We start from the raw sequence: 21,680 nt of genomic DNA, 5'->3' as shown, positions 1-21,680 counted from the left end.
AACTTTGATTCTAAAGGACTAAATATGAAGTTGAGGGCCTAAAGTTTGATTCTAAAGGACTAAATATGAAGTTGAGGGACTAAACTTTGACTCTAAAAGACTAAATATGAAGTTGAGGGCCTAAACTTGATTCTAAAGGACTAAATATGAAGCTGAGGGCATAAACTTTTATTCTAAAAGACTAAATATGAAGTTGATGGCCTACACTTTGATTCTGAAAGACTAAATATAAAGTTGAGGGCCTAAACTTTGATTCTAAGGACCTAAATATGAGGTTGAGGGCCAAAACTTGATTCTAAAAGACAAAATATCAAATTGAGGGCCTAAACTTTGATTCCAAAGGACTAAATATGAAGTTCAGGGCGTAAACCTTCATTCTGAAAGACTAAATATGAAGTTGAGGGCCTAAACTTGATTCTAAAAGACTAAATATCAAATTGAGGGCCTAAACTTTGATTCTAAAGGACTAAATATAAAGTTGAGGGCCTAAACTTTGATTCTGAAGGAATAAATATGAAGTTGAGGGCCGAAAGTTTGATTCTAAAGGACTAAATATGAAGTTCAGGGACAAAACTTTGACTCTAAAAAATAAAATATGAAGTTGAGGGCCTAAACTTTGATTCAAAGGACTAAATATGAAGTTGAGAGCCTAAACGTGATGCTAAAAGACTAAATATAAAATTGAGGGCCTAAACTTTGATTCTAAAAGACTAAATATGAAGTTGAAGGCCTAAACGTTGATTCTAACGACTTAAATATGAAGTTGAGGGCCTAAACTTTGATTCTGAAGGACTAAATATGAAGTTGAGGGCCTAAAGTTTGATTCTCAAGGACTAAATATGAAGTTGAGAGCTTAAACTTTGATTCTAAAGGACTAAGTATGAAGTTGAGGGCCTAAACTTTGATTCTAAAGGACTAAATATGAAGTTGAGGGCCTAAACTTTGATTCTGAAGGAATAAATATGAAGTTGAGGGCCTAAACTTGATTCTAAAGGACTAAATATGAAGTTGAGGGCCTAAAGTTTGATTCTAAAGGACTAAATATGAAGTTGAGGGACTAAACTTTGACTCTAAACGACTAAATATGAAGTTGAGGGCCTAAACTTGATTCTAAAGGACTAAATATGAAGCTGAGGGCATAAACTTTTATTCTAAAAGACTAAATATGAAGTTGATGGCCTACACTTTGATTCTGAAAGACTAAATATGAAGTTGAGGGCTTAAAGTTTGATTCTAAGAACCTAAATATAAGGTTGAGGGCCTAAACTTGATTCTAAAAGACTAAATATCAAATTGAGGGCCTAAACTTTGATTCCAAAGGACTAAATATGAAGTTGAAGGCGTAAACCTTGATTCTGAAAGACTAAATATGAAGTTGAGGGCCTAAACTTGATTCTAAAAGACTAAATATCAAATTGAGGGCCTAAACTTTGATTCTAAAGGACTAAATATGAAGTTGAGAAACTTTGATTCTAAAGGACTAAGTATGAAGTTGAGGGCCTAAACTTTGATTCTAAAGGACTAAATATGAAGTTGAGGGCCTAAACTTTGATTCTGAAGGAATAAATATGAAGTTGAGGGCCTAAACTTGATTCTAAAAGACTAAATCTCAAATTGAGCGACTAAACTTTGATTCCAAAGGACTAAATATGAAGTTGAGGGCGTAAACCTTGATTCTGAAAGACTAAATATGAAGTTGAGGGCTTAAACGTGATGCTAAAAGACTAAATATCAAATTGAGGGCCTAAACTTTGATTCTAAAAGACTAAATATGAAGTTGAAGGCCTAAACGTTGCTTCTAACGACATAAATATGAAGTTGAGGGCCTAAACTTTGATTCTGAAGGACTAAATATCGAATTGAGAGCCTAAACTTTGATTCTAAAAGACTAAATATGAAGTTGAGGGCCTAAACTTTGAGTCTCAAGGACTAAATATGAAGTTGAGAGCTTAAACTTTGATTCTAAAGGACTAAATATGAAGTTGAGGGCCTAAACTTGATTCTAAAAGACTAAATATCAAATTGAGGGCCTAAACTTTGATTCTAAAGGACTAAATATGAAGTTGAGGGCCTAAACTTTGATTCTGAAGGACTAAATATGAAGTTGAGGGCCTAAACTTTGATTCTAAAGGACTAAATATGAAGTTGAAGGCCTAAACTTTGATTCTAAAGGACTAAGTATGAAGTTGAGAGCGTAAACTTTGATTCTGAAAGACTAAATATGAAGTTGAGGGCCTAAACTTGATTCTAAAAGACTAAATATCAAAATGAGGGCCTAAACTTTGATTCTAAAGGAATAAATATGAAGTTGAGGGCCTAAACTTTGATTCTGAAGGACTAAATATGAAGTTGAGGGCCTAAACTTTGATTCTAACGACTTAAATATGAAGTTGAGGGCCTAAACTTATTCTAAAGCACTAAATATGAAGTTGAGAGCCTAAACGTGATGCTAAAAGACTAAATATAAAATTGAGGGCCTAAACTTTGATTCTAAAAGACTAAATATGAAGTTGAAGGCCTAAACGTTGATTCTAAAGGAATAAATATGAAGTTGAGGGCCTAAATTTTGATTCTAAAAGACTAAATATGAAGTTGAGGGCGGAAACTTTAATTTTAAAAAACTAAATATGAAGTTGAGGGCCTAAACTTTAATTCTAAAGAACTAAATATGAAGTTGAGGGCCTAAACTTGATTCTAAAGGACTAAATATGAAGCTGAGGGCAAAAACTTTTATTCTAAAAGACTAAATATGAAGTTGAGGGCCTAAACTTTGATTCTAAGGACCTCAATATAAGGTTGAGGGCCTAAACTTGATTCTAAAAACTAAATATCAAGTTGAGGGCCTAAACATTGATTCCAAAGGACTAAATATGAAGTTGAGGGCGTAAGCCTTGATTCTGAAAGACTAAATATGAAGTTGAGGGCCTAAACTTGATTCTAAAAGACTAAATATCAAATTGAGGGCCAAAACTTTGATTCTAAAAGACTAAATATGAAGTTGAGGGCAAAAACTTTGATTCTAAAGGACTAAATATGAAGTTGAGGGCGTAAGCCTTGATTCTAAAAGACTAAATATGAAGTTGAGGGCGTAAACCTTGATTCTGAAAGACTAAATATGAAGTTGAGGGCCTAAACTTGATTCTAAAAGACTAAATATCAAATTGAGGGCCTAAACTTTGATTCTAAAGGACTAAATATGAAGTTGAGGGCCTAAACTTTGATTCTGAAGGACTAAATATGAAGTTGAGGCCTAAACTTTGATTCTAAAGGACTAAATATGAAGTTGAAGGCCTAAACTTTGATTCTAAAGGACTAAGTATGAAGTTGAGGGCGTAAACTTTGATTCTGAAAGACTAAATATGAAGTTGAGGGCCTAAACTTGATTCTAAAAGACTAAATATCAAATTGAGAGCCTCAACTTTGATTCTAAAAGACAAAATATGAAGTTGAGGGCCTAAACTTTGATTCTAAAGAACTAAATATGAAGTTGAGGGCCTAAACTTTAATTCTGAAGGACTAAATATGAAGTTGAGGGCCTAAAGTTTGATTCTAAAGGACTAAATATGAAGTTGAGGGACTAAACTTTGACTCTAAAAGACTAAATATGAAGTTGAGGGCCTAAACTTGATTCTAAAAGACTAAATATGAAGCTGAGGGCATAAACTTTTATTCTAAAAGACTAAATATGAAGTTGATGGCCTACACTTTGATTCTGAAAGACTAAATATAAAGTTGAGGGCCTAAACTTTGATTCTAAGGACCTAAATATAAGGTTGAGGGCCAAAACTTGATTCTAAAAGACAAAATATCAAATTGAGGGCCTAAACTTTGATTCCAAAGGACTAAATATGAAGTTGAGGGCGTAAACCTTCATTCTGAAAAGCTAAATATGAAGTAGAGGGCCTAAACTTGATTCTAAAAGACTAAATATCAAATTGAGGGCCTAAACTTTGATTCTAAAAAACTAAATATGAAGTTGAGGGCCTAAACTTTGATTCTGAAGGAATAAATATGAAGTTGAGGGCCGAAAGTTTGATTCTAAAGGACTAAATATGAAGTTCAGGGACAAAACTTTGACTCTAAAAGATAAAATATGAAGTTGAGGGCCTAAACTTTGATTCAAAGGACTAAATATGAAGTTGAGAGCCTAAACGTGATGCTAAAAGACTAAATATAAAATTGAGGGCCTAAACTTTGATTCTAAAAGACTAAATATGAAGTTGAGGGCCTAAAGTTTGATTCTCAAGGACTAAATATGAAGTTGAGAGCTTAAACTTTGATTCTAAAGGACTAAGTATGAAGTTGAGGGCCTAAACTTTGATTCTGAAGGAATAAATATGAAGTTGAGGGCCTAAACTTGATTCTAAAGGACTAAATATGAAGTTGAGGGCCTAAAGTTTGATTCTAAAGGACTAAATATGAAGTTGAGGGACTAAACTTTGACTCTAAAAGACTAAATATGAAGTTGAGGGCCTAAACTTGATTCTAAAGGACTAAATATGAAGCTGAGGGCATAAACTTTTATTCTAAAAGACTAAATATGAAGTTGATGGCCTACACTTTGATTCTGAAAGACTAAATATGAAGTTGAGGGCCTAAAGTTTGATTCTAAGGACCTAAATATAAGGTTGAGGGCCTAAACTTGATTCTAAAAGACAAAATATCAAATTGAGGGCCTAAACTTTGATTCCAAAGGACTAAATATGAAGTTCAGGGCGTAAACCTTCATTCTGAAAGACTAAATATGAAGTTGAGGGCCTAAACTTGATTCTAAAAGACTAAATATCAAATTGAGGGCCTAAACTTTGATTCTAAAGGACTAAATATAAAGTTGATGGCCTAAACTTTGATTCTGAAGGAATAAATATGAAGTTGAGGGCCGAAAGTTTGATTCTAAAGGACTAAATATGAAGTTCAGGGACAAAACTTTGACTCTAAAAGATAAAATATGAAGTTGAGGGCCTAAACTTTGATTCAAAGGACTAAATATGAAGTTGAGAGCCTAAACGTGATGCTAAAAGACTAAATATAAAATTGAGGGCCTAAACTTTGATTCCAAAAGACTAAATATGAAGTTGAAGGCCTAAACGTTGATTCTAACGACTTAAATATGAAGTTGAGGGCCTAAACTTTGATTCTGAAGGACTAAATATGAAGTTGAGGGCCTAAACTTTGATTCTCAAGGACTAAATATGAAGTTGAGAGCTTAAACTTTGATTCTAAAGGACTAAGTATGAAGTTGAGGGCCTAAACTTTGATTCTGAAGGAATAAATATGAAGTTGAGGGCCTAAACTTGATTCTAAAGGACTAAATATGAAGTTGAGGGCCTAAAGTTTGATTCTAAAGGACTAAATATGAAGTTGAGGGACTAAACTTTGACTCTAAAAGACTAAATATGAAGTTGAGGGCCTAAACTTGATTCTAAAGGACTAAATATGAAGCTGAGGGCATAAACTTTTATTCTAAAAGACTAAATATGAAGTTGATGGCCTACACTTTGATTCTGAAAGACTAAATATGAAGTTGAGGGCCTAAAGTTTGATTCTAAAGGACTAAATATGAAGTTGAGGGCCGAAACTTTGATTCTGAAGGAATAAATAAGAAGTTGGGGGCTTAAACTTGATTCTAAAAGACTAAATATAATATTGAGGGCCTAAACTTTGATTCCAAAGGACTAAATATGAAGTTGACGGCGTAAACTTGATTCTAAAAGACTAAATATGAAGTTGAGGGCCTAAACTTTGATTCTAAGGACCTAAATATGAAGTTGAGGGCCTAAACTTGATTCTAAAGGACTAAATATCAAATTGAGGGCCTAAACTTTGATTCTAAAGGACTAAGTATGAAGTTGAGGGCCTAAACTTTGATTCTAAAAGACTAAATATGAAGTTGAGGGCAAAAACTTTGATTCTAAAGGACTAAATATGAAGTTGAGGGCGTAAGCCTTGATTCTAAAAGACTAAATATGAAGTTGAGGGCGTAAACCTTGATTCTGAAAGACTAAATATGAAGTTGAGGGCCTAAACTTGATTCTAAAAGACTAAATATCAAATTGAGGGCCTAAACTTTGATTCTAAAGGACTAAATATGAAGTTGAGGGCCTAAACTTTGATTCTGAAGGACTAAATATGAAGTTGAGGCCTAAACTTTGATTCTAAAGGACTAAATATGAAGTTGAAGGCCTAAACTTTGATTCTAAAGGACTAAGTATGAAGTTGAGGGCGTAAACTTTGATTCTGAAAGACTAAATATGAAGTTGAGGGCCTAAACTTGATTCTAAAAGACTAAATATCAAATTGAGAGCCTCAACTTTGATTCTAAAAGACAAAATATGAAGTTGAGGGCCTAAACTTTGATTCTAAAGAACTAAATATGAAGTTGAGGGCCTAAACTTTAATTCTGAAGGACTAAATATGAAGTTGAGGGCCTAAAGTTTGATTCTAAAGGACTAAATATGAAGTTGAGGGACTAAACTTTGACTCTAAAAGACTAAATATGAAGTTGAGGGCCTAAACTTGATTCTAAAAGACTAAATATGAAGCTGAGGGCATAAACTTTTATTCTAAAAGACTAAATATGAAGTTGATGGCCTACACTTTGATTCTGAAAGACTAAATATAAAGTTGAGGGCCTAAACTTTGATTCTAAGGACCTAAATATAAGGTTGAGGGCCAAAACTTGATTCTAAAAGACAAAATATCAAATTGAGGGCCTAAACTTTGATTCCAAAGGACTAAATATGAAGTTGAGGGCGTAAACCTTCATTCTGAAAAGCTAAATATGAAGTAGAGGGCCTAAACTTGATTCTAAAAGACTAAATATCAAATTGAGGGCCTAAACTTTGATTCTAAAAAACTAAATATGAAGTTGAGGGCCTAAACTTTGATTCTGAAGGAATAAATATGAAGTTGAGGGCCGAAAGTTTGATTCTAAAGGACTAAATATGAAGTTCAGGGACAAAACTTTGACTCTAAAAGATAAAATATGAAGTTGAGGGCCTAAACTTTGATTCAAAGGACTAAATATGAAGTTGAGAGCCTAAACGTGATGCTAAAAGACTAAATATAAAATTGAGGGCCTAAACTTTGATTCTAAAAGACTAAATATGAAGTTGAGGGCCTAAAGTTTGATTCTCAAGGACTAAATATGAAGTTGAGAGCTTAAACTTTGATTCTAAAGGACTAAGTATGAAGTTGAGGGCCTAAACTTTGATTCTGAAGGAATAAATATGAAGTTGAGGGCCTAAACTTGATTCTAAAGGACTAAATATGAAGTTGAGGGCCTAAAGTTTGATTCTAAAGGACTAAATATGAAGTTGAGGGACTAAACTTTGACTCTAAAAGACTAAATATGAAGTTGAGGGCCTAAACTTGATTCTAAAGGACTAAATATGAAGCTGAGGGCATAAACTTTTATTCTAAAAGACTAAATATGAAGTTGATGGCCTACACTTTGATTCTGAAAGACTAAATATGAAGTTGAGGGCCTAAAGTTTGATTCTAAGGACCTAAATATAAGGTTGAGGGCCTAAACTTGATTCTAAAAGACAAAATATCAAATTGAGGGCCTAAACTTTGATTCCAAAGGACTAAATATGAAGTTCAGGGCGTAAACCTTCATTCTGAAAGACTAAATATGAAGTTGAGGGCCTAAACTTGATTCTAAAAGACTAAATATCAAATTGAGGGCCTAAACTTTGATTCTAAAGGACTAAATATGAAGTTGATGGCCTAAACTTTGATTCTGAAGGAATAAATATGAAGTTGAGGGCCGAAAGTTTGATTCTAAAGGACTAAATATGAAGTTCAGGGACAAAACTTTGACTCTAAAAGATAAAATATGAAGTTGAGGGCCTAAACTTTGATTCAAAGGACTAAATATGAAGTTGAGAGCCTAAACGTGATGCTAAAAGACTAAATATAAAATTGAGGGCCTAAACTTTGATTCTAAAAGACTAAATATGAAGTTGAAGGCCTAAACGTTGATTCTAACGACTTAAATATGAAGTTGAGGGCCTAAACTTTGATTCTGAAGGACTAAATATGAAGTTGAGGGCCTAAACTTTGATTCTCAAGGACTAAATATGAAGTTGAGAGCTTAAACTTTGATTCTAAAGGACTAAGTATGAAGTTGAGGGCCTAAACTTTGATTCTGAAGGAATAAATATGAAGTTGAGGGCCTAAACTTGATTCTAAAGAACTAAATATGAAGTTGAGGGCCTAAAGTTTGATTCTAAAGGACTAAATATGAAGTTGAGGGACTAAACTTTGACTCTAAAAGACTAAATATGAAGTTGAGGGCCTAAACTTGATTCTAAAGGACTAAATATGAAGCTGAGGGCATAAACTTTTATTCTAAAAGACTAAATATGAAGTTGATGGCCTACACTTTGATTCTGAAAGACTAAATATGAAGTTGAGGGCCTAAAGTTTGATTCTAAAGGACTAAATATGAAGTTGAGGGCCGAAACTTTGATTCTGAAGGAATAAATAAGAAGTTGGGGGCTTAAACTTGATTCTAAAAGACTAAATATCAAATTGAGGGCCTAAACTTTGATTCCAAAGGACTAAATATGAAGTTGACGGCGTAAACTTGATTCTAAAAGACTAAATATGAAGTTGAGGGCCTAAACTTTGATTCTAAGGACCTAAATATGAAGTTGAGGGCCTAAACTTGATTCTAAAGGACTAAATATCAAATTGAGGGCCTAAACTTTGATTCTAAAGGACTAAGTATGAAGTTGAGGGCCTAAACTTTGATTCTAAAAGACTAAATATGAAGTTGAGGGCCTAAACTTTGATTCTAAGGACCTAAATATAAGATTGAGGGCCTAAACTTGATTCTAAAAGACTAAATATCAAGTTGAGGGCCTAAACATTGATTCCAAAGGACTAAATATGAAGTTGAGGGCGTAAGCCTTGATTCTGAAAGACTAAATATCAAATTGAGGGCCTAAACTTTGATTCTAAAAGACTAAATATGAAGTTGAGGGCCAAAACTTTGATTCTAAAGGACTAAATATGAAGTTGAAGGCCTAAACTTTGATTCTAAAGGACTAAGTATGAAGTTGAGGGCCTAAACATTGATTCTAAAGGAATAAATATGAAGTTGAGGGCCTAAATTTTGATTCTAAAAGACTAAATATGAAGTTGAGGGCGTAAATCTTGATTCTGAAAGACTAAATATGAAGTTGAGGGCCTAAACTTGATTCTAAAAGACTAAATATCAAATTGAGGGCCTAAACTTTGATTCTAAAGGACTAAATATGAAGTTGAGGGCCTAAACTTTGATTCTGAAGGACTAAATATGAAGTTGAGGGCCTAAACTTTGATTCTAAAGGACTAAATATGAAGTTGAAGGCCTAAACTTTGATTCTAAAGGACTAAGTATGAAGTTGAGAGCGTAAACTTTGATTCTGAAAGACTAAATATGAAGTTGAGGGCCTAAACTTGATTCTAAAAGACTAAATATCAAAATGAGGGCCTAAACTTTGATTCTAAAGGAATAAATATGAAGTTGAGGGCCTAAACTTTGATTCTGAAGGACTAAATATGAAGTTGAGGGCCTAAACTTTGATTCTAACGACTTAAATATGAAGTTGAGGGCCTAAACTTATTCTAAAGCACTAAATATGAAGTTGAGAGCCTAAACGTGATGCTAAAAGACTAAATATAAAATTGAGGGCCTAAACTTTGATTCTAAAAGACTAAATATGAAGTTGAAGGCCTAAACGTTGATTCTAAAGGAATAAATATGAAGTTGAGGGCCTAAATTTTGATTCTAAAAGACTAAATATGAAGTTGAGGGCGGAAACTTTAATTTTAAAAAACTAAATATGAAGTTGAGGGCCTAAACTTTAATTCTAAAGAACTAAATATGAAGTTGAGGGCCTAAACTTGATTCTAAAGGACTAAATATGAAGCTGAGGGCATAAACTTTTATTCTAAAAGACTAAATATGAAGTTGAGGGCCTAAACTTTGATTCTAAGGACCTCAATATAAGGTTGAGGGCCTAAACTTGATTCTAAAAACTAAATATCAAGTTGAGGGCCTAAACATTGATTCCAAAGGACTAAATATGAAGTTGAGGGCGTAAGCCTTGATTCTGAAAGACTAAATATGAAGTTGAGGGCCTAAACTTGATTCTAAAAGACTAAATATCAAATTGAGGGCCAAAACTTTGATTCTAAAAGACTAAATATGAAGTTGAGGGCAAAAACTTTGATTCTAAAGGACTAAATATGAAGTTGAGGGCGTAAGCCTTGATTCTAAAAGACTAAATATGAAGTTGAGGGCGTAAACCTTGATTCTGAAAGACTAAATATGAAGTTGAGGGCCTAAACTTGATTCTAAAAGACTAAATATCAAATTGAGGGCCTAAACTTTGATTCTAAAGGACTAAATATGAAGTTGAGGGCCTAAACTTTGATTCTGAAGGACTAAATATGAAGTTGAGGCCTAAACTTTGATTCTAAAGGACTAAATATGAAGTTGAAGGCCTAAACTTTGATTCTAAAGGACTAAGTATGAAGTTGAGGGCGTAAACTTTGATTCTGAAAGACTAAATATGAAGTTGAGGGCCTAAACTTGATTCTAAAAGACTAAATATCAAATTGAGAGCCTAAACTTTGATTCTAAAAGACAAAATATGAAGTTGAGGGCCTAAACTTTGATTCTAAAGAACTAAATATGAAGTTGAGGGCCTAAACTTTAATTCTGAAGGACTAAATATGAAGTTGAGGGCCTAAAGTTTGATTCTAAAGGACTAAATATGAAGTTGAGGGACTAAACTTTGACTCTAAAAGACTAAATATGAAGTTGAGGGCCTAAACTTGATTCTAAAAGACTAAATATGAAGCTGAGGGCATAAACTTTTATTCTAAAAGACTAAATATGAAGTTGATGGCCTACACTTTGATTCTGAAAGACTAAATATAAAGTTGAGGGCCTAAACTTTGATTCTAAGGACCTAAATATAAGGTTGAGGGCCAAAACTTGATTCTAAAAGACAAAATATCAAATTGAGGGCCTAAACTTTGATTCCAAAGGACTAAATATGAAGTTGAGGGCGTAAACCTTCATTCTGAAAAGCTAAATATGAAGTAGAGGGCCTAAACTTGATTCTAAAAGACTAAATATCAAATTGAGGGCCTAAACTTTGATTCTAAAAAACTAAATATGAAGTTGAGGGCCTAAACTTTGATTCTGAAGGAATAAATATGAAGTTGAGGGCCGAAAGTTTGATTCTAAAGGACTAAATATGAAGTTCAGGGACAAAACTTTGACTCTAAAAGATAAAATATGAAGTTGAGGGCCTAAACTTTGATTCAAAGGACTAAATATGAAGTTGAGAGCCTAAACGTGATGCTAAAAGACTAAATATAAAATTGAGGGCCTAAACTTTGATTCTAAAAGACTAAATATGAAGTTGAGGGCCTAAAGTTTGATTCTCAAGGACTAAATATGAAGTTGAGAGCTTAAACTTTGATTCTAAAGGACTAAGTATGAAGTTGAGGGCCTAAACTTTGATTCTGAAGGAATAAATATGAAGTTGAGGGCCTAAACTTGATTCTAAAGGACTAAATATGAAGTTGAGGGCCTAAAGTTTGATTCTAAAGGACTAAATATGAAGTTGAGGGACTAAACTTTGACTCTAAAAGACTAAATATGAAGTTGAGGGCCTAAACTTGATTCTAAAGGACTAAATATGAAGCTGAGGGCATAAACTTTTATTCTAAAAGACTAAATATGAAGTTGATGGCCTACACTTTGATTCTGAAAGACTAAATATGAAGTTGAGGGCCTAAAGTTTGATTCTAAGGACCTAAATATAAGGTTGAGGGCCTAAACTTGATTCTAAAAGACAAAATATCAAATTGAGGGCCTAAACTTTGATTCTAAAGGACTAAATATGAAGTTGAGGGCCTAAACTTTGATTCTGAAGGACTAAATATGAAGTTGAGGCCTAAACTTTGATTCTAAAGGACTAAATATGAAGTTGAAGGCCTAAACTTTGATTCTAAAGGACTAAGTATGAAGTTGAGGGCGTAAACTTTGATTCTGAAAGACTAAATATGAAGTTGAGGGCCTAAACTTGATTCTAAAAGACTAAATATCAAATTGAGAGCCTAAACTTTGATTCTAAAAGACAAAATATGAAGTTGAGGGCCTAAACTTTGATTCTAAAGAACTAAATATGAAGTTGAGGGCCTAAACTTTAATTCTGAAGGACTAAATATGAAGTTGAGGGCCTAAAGTTTGATTCTAAAGGACTAAATATGAAGTTGAGGGACTAAACTTTGACTCTAAAAGACTAAATATGAAGTTGAGGGCCTAAACTTGATTCTAAAAGACTAAATATGAAGCTGAGGGCATAAACTTTTATTCTAAAAGACTAAATATGAAGTTGATGGCCTACACTTTGATTCTGAAAGACTAAATATAAAGTTGAGGGCCTAAACTTTGATTCTAAGGACCTAAATATAAGGTTGAGGGCCAAAACTTGATTCTAAAAGACAAAATATCAAATTGAGGGCCTAAACTTTGATTCCAAAGGACTAAATATGAAGTTGAGGGCGTAAACCTTCATTCTGAAAAGCTAAATATGAAGTAGAGGGCCTAAACTTGATTCTAAAAGACTAAATATCAAATTGAGGGCCTAAACTTTGATTCTAAAAAACTAAATATGAAGTTGAGGGCCTAAACTTTGATTCTGAAGGAATAAATATGAAGTTGAGGGCCGAAAGTTTGATTCTAAAGGACTAAATATGAAGTTCAGGGACAAAACTTTGACTCTAAAAGATAAAATATGAAGTTGAGGGCCTAAACTTTGATTCAAAGGACTAAATATGAAGTTGAGAGCCTAAACGTGATGCTAAAAGACTAAATATAAAATTGAGGGCCTAAACTTTGATTCTAAAAGACTAAATATGAAGTTGAGGGCCTAAAGTTTGATTCTCAAGGACTAAATATGAAGTTGAGAGCTTAAACTTTGATTCTAAAGGACTAAGTATGAAGTTGAGGGCCTAAACTTTGATTCTGAAGGAATAAATATGAAGTTGAGGGCCTAAACTTGATTCTAAAGGACTAAATATGAAGTTGAGGGCCTAAAGTTTGATTCTAAAGGACTAAATATGAAGTTGAGGGACTAAACTTTGACTCTAAAAGACTAAATATGAAGTTGAGGGCCTAAACTTGATTCTAAAGGACTAAATATGAAGCTGAGGGCATAAACTTTTATTCTAAAAGACTAAATATGAAGTTGATGGCCTACACTTTGATTCTGAAAGACTAAATATGAAGTTGAGGGCCTAAAGTTTGATTCTAAGGACCTAAATATAAGGTTGAGGGCCTAAACTTAATTCTAAAAGACAAAATATCAAATTAAGGGCCTAAACTTTGATTCCAAAGGACTAAATATGAAGTTCAGGGCGTAAACCTTCATTCTGAAAGACTAAATATGAAGTTGAGGGCCTAAACTTGATTCTAAAAGACTAAATATCAAATTGAGGGCCTAAACTTTGATTCTAAAGGACTAAATATGAAGTTGATGGCCTAAACTTTGATTCTGAAGGAATAAATATGAAGTTGAGGGCCGAAAGTTTGATTCTAAAGGACTAAATATGAAGTTCAGGGACAAAACTTTGACTCTAAAAGATAAAATATGAAGTTGAGGGCCTAAACTTTGATTCAAAGGACTAAATATGAAGTTGAGAGCCTAAACGTGATGCTAAAAGACTAAATATGAAATTGAGGGCCTAAACTTTGATTCTAAAAGACTAAATATGAAGTTGAAGGCCTAAACGTTGATTCTAACGACTTAAATATGAAGTTGAGGGCCTAAACTTTGATTCTGAAGGACTAAATATGAAGTTGAGGGCCTAAACTTTGATTCTCAAGGACTAAATATGAAGTTGAGAGCTTAAACTTTGATTCTAAAGGACTAAGTATGAAGTTGAGGGCCTAAACTTTGATTCTGAAGGAATAAATATGAAGTTGAGGGCCTAAACTTGATTCTAAAGGACTAAATATGAAGTTGAGGGCCTAAAGTTTGATTCTAAAGGACTAAATATGAAGTTGAGGGACTAAACTTTGACTCTAAAAGACTAAATATGAAGTTGAGGGCCTAAACTTGATTCTAAAGGACTAAATATGAAGCTGAGGGCATAAACTTTTATTCTAAAAGACTAAATATGAAGTTGATGGCCTACACTTTGATTCTGAAAGACTAAATATGAAGTTGAGGGCCTAAAGTTTGATTCTAAAGGACTAAATATGAAGTTGAGGGCCGAAACTTTGATTCTGAAGGAATAAATAAGAAGTTGGGGGCTTAAACTTGATTCTAAAAGACTAAATATCAAATTGAGGGCCTAAACTTTGATTCCAAAGGACTAAATATGAAGTTGACGGCGTAAACTTGATTCTAAAAGACTAAATATGAAGTTGAGGGCCTAAACTTTGATTCTAAGGACCTAAATATGAAGTTGAGGGCCTAAACTTGATTCTAAAGGACTAAATATCAAATTGAGGGCCTAAACTTTGATTCTAAAGGACTAAGTATGAAGTTGAGGGCCTATTTCAAGCTATTTAATTACCTATAGTTATCTTCGTCGTCTATACTTTCTTCTTTGCTCCACGTTTCCTAGTTGTCGTCGAGATCGAGCATGAACGCCAAAGCTTGCTGAACTATAGAATCAAAATCATTAATCTCAGATAGAAGCGTTTTTAAACGTAATACCAAATTGAGGGCCTAAACTTGATTCTACAGGACTAAATATGAAGCTTAGAGCCTAAACTTTTATTATAAAAGACTAAATATGAAGTTGAGGGCGTAAACCTTGATTCTGAAGGACTAAATATGAAGTTGAGGGCCTAAACTTTGATTCTAAGGACCTAAATATGAAGTTGAGGGCATAAACTTGATTCAAAAGGACTAAATATGAAGTTGAGGGCGTAAACCTTGATTCTGAACGACTAAATATGAAGTTGAGGGCCTAAACTTGATTCTAAAAGACTAAATATCAAATTGAGGGCCTAAACTTTGATTCTAAAGGACTAAGTATAAAGTTGAGGGCCTAAACTTTGATTATAAAGGACTAAATATGAAGTTGAGGGCCTAAACTCTGATTCTAAAGGACTAAGTATGAAGTTGAGGGCCTAAACTTTGATTCTAAAGAACTAAATATGAAGTTGAGGGCCTAAACTTTGATTCTGAAGGAATAAATATGAAGTTGAGGGCCTAAACTTGATTCTAAAGGACTAAATATCAAATTGAGGGCCTAAACTTGATTCTAAAGGACTAAATATGAAGGTGAGGGCATAAACTTTTATTCTAAAAGACTAAATATGAAGTTGAGGGCCTAAACTTTGATTCTAAGGACCTAAATATAAGGTTGAGGGCCTAAACTTGATTCTAAAAGACTAAATATCAAGTTGAGGGCCTAAACATTGATTCCAAAGGACTAAATATGAAGTTGAGGGCGTAAGCCTTGATTCTGAAAGACTAAATATGAAGTTGAGGGCCTAAACTTGATTCTAAAAGACTAAATATCAAATTGAGGGCCAAAACTTTGATTCTAAAAGACTAAATATGAAGTTGAGGGCCTAAACTTTGATTCTGAAGGACTAAATATGAAGTTGAGGGCCTAAACTTTGATTCTAAAGGACTAAATATGAAGTTGAAGGCCTAAACTTTGATTCTAAAGGAATAAGTATGAAGTTGAGAGCGTAAACTTTGATTCTGAAAGACTAAATATGAAGTTGAGGGCCTAAACTTTGATTCTAAAGGACTAAATATGAAGTTGAGGGCCTAAAGTTTGATTCTAAAGGACTAAATATGAAATTGAGGGCCTAAACTTTGATTCTAAAAGACTAAATATGAAGTTGAAGGCCTAAACGTTGATTCTAACGACTTAAATATGAAGTTGAGGGCCTAAACTTTGATTCTGAAGGACTAAATATGAAGTTGAGGGCCTAAACTTTGATTCTCAAGGACTAAATATGAAGTTGAGAGCTTAAACTTTGATTCTAAAGGACTAAGTATGAAGTTGAGGGCCTAAACTTTGATTCTGAAGGAATAAATATGAAGTTGAGGGCCTAAACTTGATTCTAAAGGACTAAATATGAAGTTGAGGGCCTAAAGTTTGATTCTAAAGGACTAAATATGAAGTTGAGGGACTAAACTTTGACTCTAAAAGACTAAATATGAAGTTGAGGGCCTAAACTTGATTCTAAAGGACTAAATATGAAGCTGAGGGCATAAACTTTTATTCTAAAAGACTAAATATGAAGTTGATGGCCTACACTTTGATTCTGAAAGACTAAATATGAAGTTGAGGGCCTAAAGTTTGATTCTAAAGGACTAAATATGAAGTTGAGGGCCGAAACTTTGATTCTGAAGGAATAAATAAGAAGTTGGGGGCTTAAACTTGATTCTAAAAGACTAAATATCAAATTGAGGGCCTAAACTTTGATTCCAAAGGACTAAATATGAAGTTGACGGCGTAAACTTGATTCTAAAAGACTAAATATGAAGTTGAGGGCCTAAACTTTGATTCTAAGGACCTAAATATGAAGTTGAGGGCCTAAACTTGATTCTAAAGGACTAAATATCAAATTGAGGGCCTAAACTTTGATTCTAAAGGACTAAGTATGAAGTTGAGGGCCTATTTCAAGCTATTTAATTACCTATAGTTATCTTCGTCGTCTATACTTTCTTCTTTGCTCCACGTTTCCTAGTTGTCGTCGAGATCGAGCATGAACGCCAAAGCTTGCTGAACTATAGAATCAAAATCATTAATCTCAGATAGAAGCGTTTTTAAACGTAATACCAAATTGAGGGCCTAAACTTGATTCTACAGGACTAAATATGAAGCTTAGAGCCTAAACTTTTATTATAAAAGACTAAATATGAAGTTGAGGGCGTAAACCTTGATTCTGAAGGACTAAATATGAAGTTGAGGGCCTAAACTTTGATTCTAAGGACCTAAATATGAAGTTGAGGGCATAAACTTGATTCAAAAGGACTAAATATGAAGTTGAGGGCGTAAACCTTGATTCTGAACGACTAAATATGAAGTTGAGGGCCTAAACTTGATTCTAAAAGACTAAATATCAAATTGAGGGCCTAAACTTTGATTCTAAAGGACTAAGTATAAAGTTGAGGGCCTAAACTTTGATTATAAAGGACTAAATATGAAGTTGAGGGCCTAAACTCTGATTCTAAAGGACTAAGTATGAAGTTGAGGGCCTAAACTTTGATTCTAAAGAACTAAATATGAAGTTGAGGGCCTAAACTTTGATTCTGAAGGAATAAATATGAAGTTAAGGGCCTAAACTTGATTCTAAAGGACTAAATATCAAATTGAGGGCCTAAACTTGATTCTAAAGGACTAAATATGAAGGTGAGGGCATAAACTTTTATTCTAAAAGACTAAATATGAAGTTGAGGGCCTAAACTTTGATTCTAAGGACCTAAATATAAGGTTGAGGGCCTAAACTTGATTCTAAAAGACTAAATATCAAGTTGAGGGCCTAAACATTGATTCCAAAGGACTAAATATGAAGTTGAGGGCGTAAGCCTTGATTCTGAAAGACTAAATATGAAGTTGAGGGCCTAAACTTGATTCTAAAAGACTAAATATCAAATTGAGGGCCTAAACTTTGATTCTAAAAGACTAAATATGAAGTTGAGGGCCAAAACTTTGATTCTAAAGGACTAAATATGAAGTTGAAGGCCTAAACTTTGATTCTAAAGGACTAAGTATGAAGTTGAGGGCCTAAACATTGATTCTAAAGGAATAAATATGAAGTTGAGGGCCTAAATTTTGATTCTAAAAGACTAAATATGAAGTTGAGGGCGTAAACCTTGATTCTGAAAGACTAAATATGAAGTTGAGGGCCAAAACTTTGATTCTAAAGGACTAAATATGAAGTTGAAGGCCTAAACTTTGATTCTAAAGGACTAAGTATGAAGTTGAGGGCCTAAACATTGATTCTAAAGGAATAAATATGAAGTTGAGGGCCTAAATTTTGATTCTAAAAGACTAAATACGAAGTTGAGGGCGTAAACCTTGATTCTGAAAGACTAAATATGAAGTTGAGGGCCTAAACTTGATTCTAAAAGACTAAATATCAAATTGAGGGCCTAAACTTTGATTCTAAAGGACTAAATATGAAGTTGAGGGCCTAAACTTTGATTCTGAAGGACTAAATATGAAGTTGAGGGCCTAAACTTTGATTCTAAAGGACTAAATATGAAGTTGAAGGCCTAAACTTTGATTCTAAAGGACTAAGTATGAAGTTGAGGGCCTAAACTTTGATTCTGAAGGACTAAATATCGAATTGAGAGCCTAAACTTTGATTCTAAAAGACTAAATATGAAGTTGAGGGCCTAAACTTTGAGTCTCAAGGACTAAATATGAAGTTGAGAGCTTAAACTTTGATTCTAAAGGACTAAGTATGAAGTTGAGGGCCTAAACTTTGATTCTCAAGGACTAAATATGAAGTTGAGGGCCTAAACTTTGATTCTGAAGGTATAAATATGAAGTTGAGGGTCTAAACTTGATTCTAAAAGACTAAATATGAAGTTGAAGGCCTAAACGTTGATTCTAACGACTTAAATATGAAGTTGAGGGCCAAAACTTGATTCTAAAAGACAAAATATCAAATTGAGGGCCTAAACTTTGATTCCAAAGGACTAAATATGAAGTTCAGGGCGTAAACCTTCATTCTGAAAGACTAAATATGAAGTTGAGGGCCTAAACTTGATTCTAAAAGACTAAATATCAAATTGAGGGCCTAAACTTTGATTCTAAAGGACTAAATATGAAGTTCAGGGACAAAACTTTGACTCTAAAAGATAAAATATGAAGTTGAGGGCCTAAACTTTGATTCAAAGGACTAAATATGAAGTTGAGAGCCTAAACGTGATGCTAAAAGACTAAATATAAAATCGAGGGCCTAAACTTTGATTCTAAAAGACTAAATATGAAGTTGAAGGCCTAAACGTTGATTCTAACGACTTAAATATGAAGTTGAGGGCCTAAACTTTGATTCTGAAGGACTAAATATGAAGTTGAGGGCCTAAACTTTGATTCTCAAGGACTAAATATGAAGTTGAGAGCTTAAACTTTGATTCTAAAGGACTAAGTATGAAGTTGAGGGCCTAAACTTTGATTCTAAAGGACTAAATATGAAGTTGAGGGCCTAAACTTTGATTCTGAAGGAATAAATATGAAGTTGAGGGCCTAAACTTGATTCTAAAGGACTAAATATGAAGTTGAGGGCCTAAAGTTTGATTCTAAAGGACTAAATATGAAGTTGAGGGACTAAACTTTGACTCTAAAAGACTAAATATGAAGTTGAGGGCCTAAACTTGATTCTAAAGGACTAAATATGAAGCTGAGGGCATAAACTTTTATTCTAAAAGACTAAATATGAAGTTGATGGCCTACACTTTGATTCTGAAAGACTAAATATGAAGTTGAGGGCCTAAAGTTTGATTCTAAGGACCTAAATATAAGGTTGAGGGCCTAAACTTGATTCTAAAAGACTAAATATCAAATTGAGGGCCTAAACTTTGATTCTAAAAGACTAAATATGAAGTTGAGGGCCTAAACTTTGATTCTGAAGAACTAAATATGAAGTTGAGGGCCTAAAGTTTGATTCTAAAGGAATAAATATGAAGTTGAGGGCCGAAACTTTGATTCTGAAGGAATAAATAAGAAGTTGGGGGCTTAAACTTGATTCTAAAAGACTAAATATCAAATTGAGGGCCTAAACTTTGATTCCAAAGGACTAAATATGAAGTTGACGGCGTAAACTTGATTCTAAAAGACTAAATATGAAGTTGAGGGCCTAAACTTTGATTCTAAGGACCTAAATATGAAGTTGAGGGCCTAAACTTGATTCTAAAGGACTAAATATCAAATTGAGGGCCTAAACTTTGATTCTAAAGGACTAAGTATGAAGTTGAGGGCCTATTTCAAGCTATTTAATTACCTATAGTTATCTTCGTCGTCTATACTTTCTTCTTTGCTCCACGTTTCCTAGTTGTCGTCGAGATCGAGCATGAACGCCAAAGCTTGCTGAACTATAGAATCAAAATCATTAATCTCAGATAGAAGCGTTTTTAAACGTAATACCAAATTGAGGGCCTAAACTTGATTCTACAGGACTAAATATGAAGCTTAGAGCCTAAACTTTTATTATAAAAGACTAAATATGAAGTTGAGGGCGTAAACCTTGATTCTGAAGGACTAAATATGAAGTTGAGGGCCTAAACTTTGATTCTAAGGACCTAAATATGAAGTTGAGGGCATAAACTTGATTCAAAAGGACTAAATATGAAGTTGAGGGCGTAAACCTTGATTCTGAAAGACTAAATATGAAGTTGAGGGCCTAAACTTGATTCTAAAAGACTAAATATCAAATTGAGGGCCTAAACTTTGATTCTAAAGGACTAAGTATAAAGTTGAGGGCCTAAACTTTGATTATAAAGGACTAAATATGAAGTTGAGGGCCTAAACTCTGATTCTAAAGGACTAAGTATGAAGTTGAGGGCCTAAACTTTGATTCTAAAGAACTAAATATGAAGTTGAGGGCCTAAACTTTGATTCTGAAGGAATAAATATGAAGTTGAGGGCCTAAACTTGATTCTAAAAGACTAAATATCAAATTGAGGGCCTAAACTTGATTCTAAAGGACTAAATATGAAGCTGAGGGCATAAACTTTTATTCTAAAAGACTAAATATGAAGTTGAGGGCCTAAACTTTGATTCTAAGGACCTAAATATAAGGTTGAGGGCCTAAACTTGATTCTAAAAGACTAAATATCAAGTTGAGGGCCTAAACATTGATTCCAAAGGACTAAATATGAAGTTGAGGGCGTAAGCCTTGATTCTGAAAGACTAAATATGAAGTTGAGGGCCTAAACTTGATTCTAAAAGACTAAATATCAAATTGAGGGCCTAAACTTTGATTCTAAAAGACTAAATATGAAGTTGAGGGCCAAAACTTTGATTCTAAAGGACTAAATATGAAGTTGAAGGCCTAAACTTTGATTCTAAAGGACTAAGTATGAAGTTGAGGGCCTAAACATTGATTCTAAAGGAATAAATATGAAGTTGAGGGCCTAAATTTTGATTCTAAAAGACTAAATATGAAGTTGAGGGCGTAAACCTTGATTCTGAAAGACTAAATATGAAGTTGAGGGCCTAAACTTGATTCTAAAAGACTAAATATCAAATTGAGGGCATAAACTTTGATTCTAAAGGACTAAATATGAAGTTGAGGGCCTAAACTTTGATTCTGAAGGACTAAATATGAAGTTGAAGGCCTAAACTTTGATTCTAAAGGACTAAGTATGAAGTTGAGAGCGTAAACTTTGATTCTGAAAGACTAAATATGAAGTTGAGGGCCTAAACTTGATTCTAAAAGACTAAATATCAAAATGAGGGCCTAAACTTTGATTCTAAAGGAATAAATATGAAGTTGAGGGCCTAAACTTTGATTCTGAAGGACTAAATATGAAGTTGAGGGCCTAAACTTTGATTCTAACGACTTAAATATGAAGTTGAGGGCCTAAACTTATTCTAAAGCACTAAATATGAAGTTGAGAGCCTAAACGTGATGCTAAAAGACTAAATATAAAATTGAGGGCCTAAACTTTGATTCTAAA

At 33.4% G+C, this 21,680-nt stretch overlaps 1 protein-coding gene across 3 annotated transcripts in view; it reads right to left on the bottom strand.

Moving 5' to 3' along the window:
* Window positions 1–21,680, bottom strand: part of LOC136188144 (importin-5-like) — a 47,838-nt gene that overhangs the window by 11,187 nt on the left and 14,971 nt on the right. For all 3 annotated transcript variants that reach the window (XM_065975876.1, XM_065975875.1, XM_065975877.1), the window contains 3 exons: window positions 20,003–20,093; window positions 16,688–16,778; window positions 14,596–14,686 (listed from right to left, as the gene is read on the bottom strand). The gene's annotated coding sequence lies outside the window, so the exon portion shown is untranslated. The remainder of the gene's footprint in view (window positions 1–14,595; window positions 14,687–16,687; window positions 16,779–20,002; window positions 20,094–21,680) is intronic.

This window comes from Oscarella lobularis, chromosome 6, assembly GCF_947507565.1.
Source record: "Oscarella lobularis chromosome 6, ooOscLobu1.1, whole genome shotgun sequence".
Lineage (NCBI taxonomy): Eukaryota > Metazoa > Porifera > Homoscleromorpha > Homosclerophorida > Oscarellidae > Oscarella > Oscarella lobularis.
Note: the sequence above shows the minus strand (reverse complement) of the source record. Positions and strands in the feature narration are given on the sequence as shown.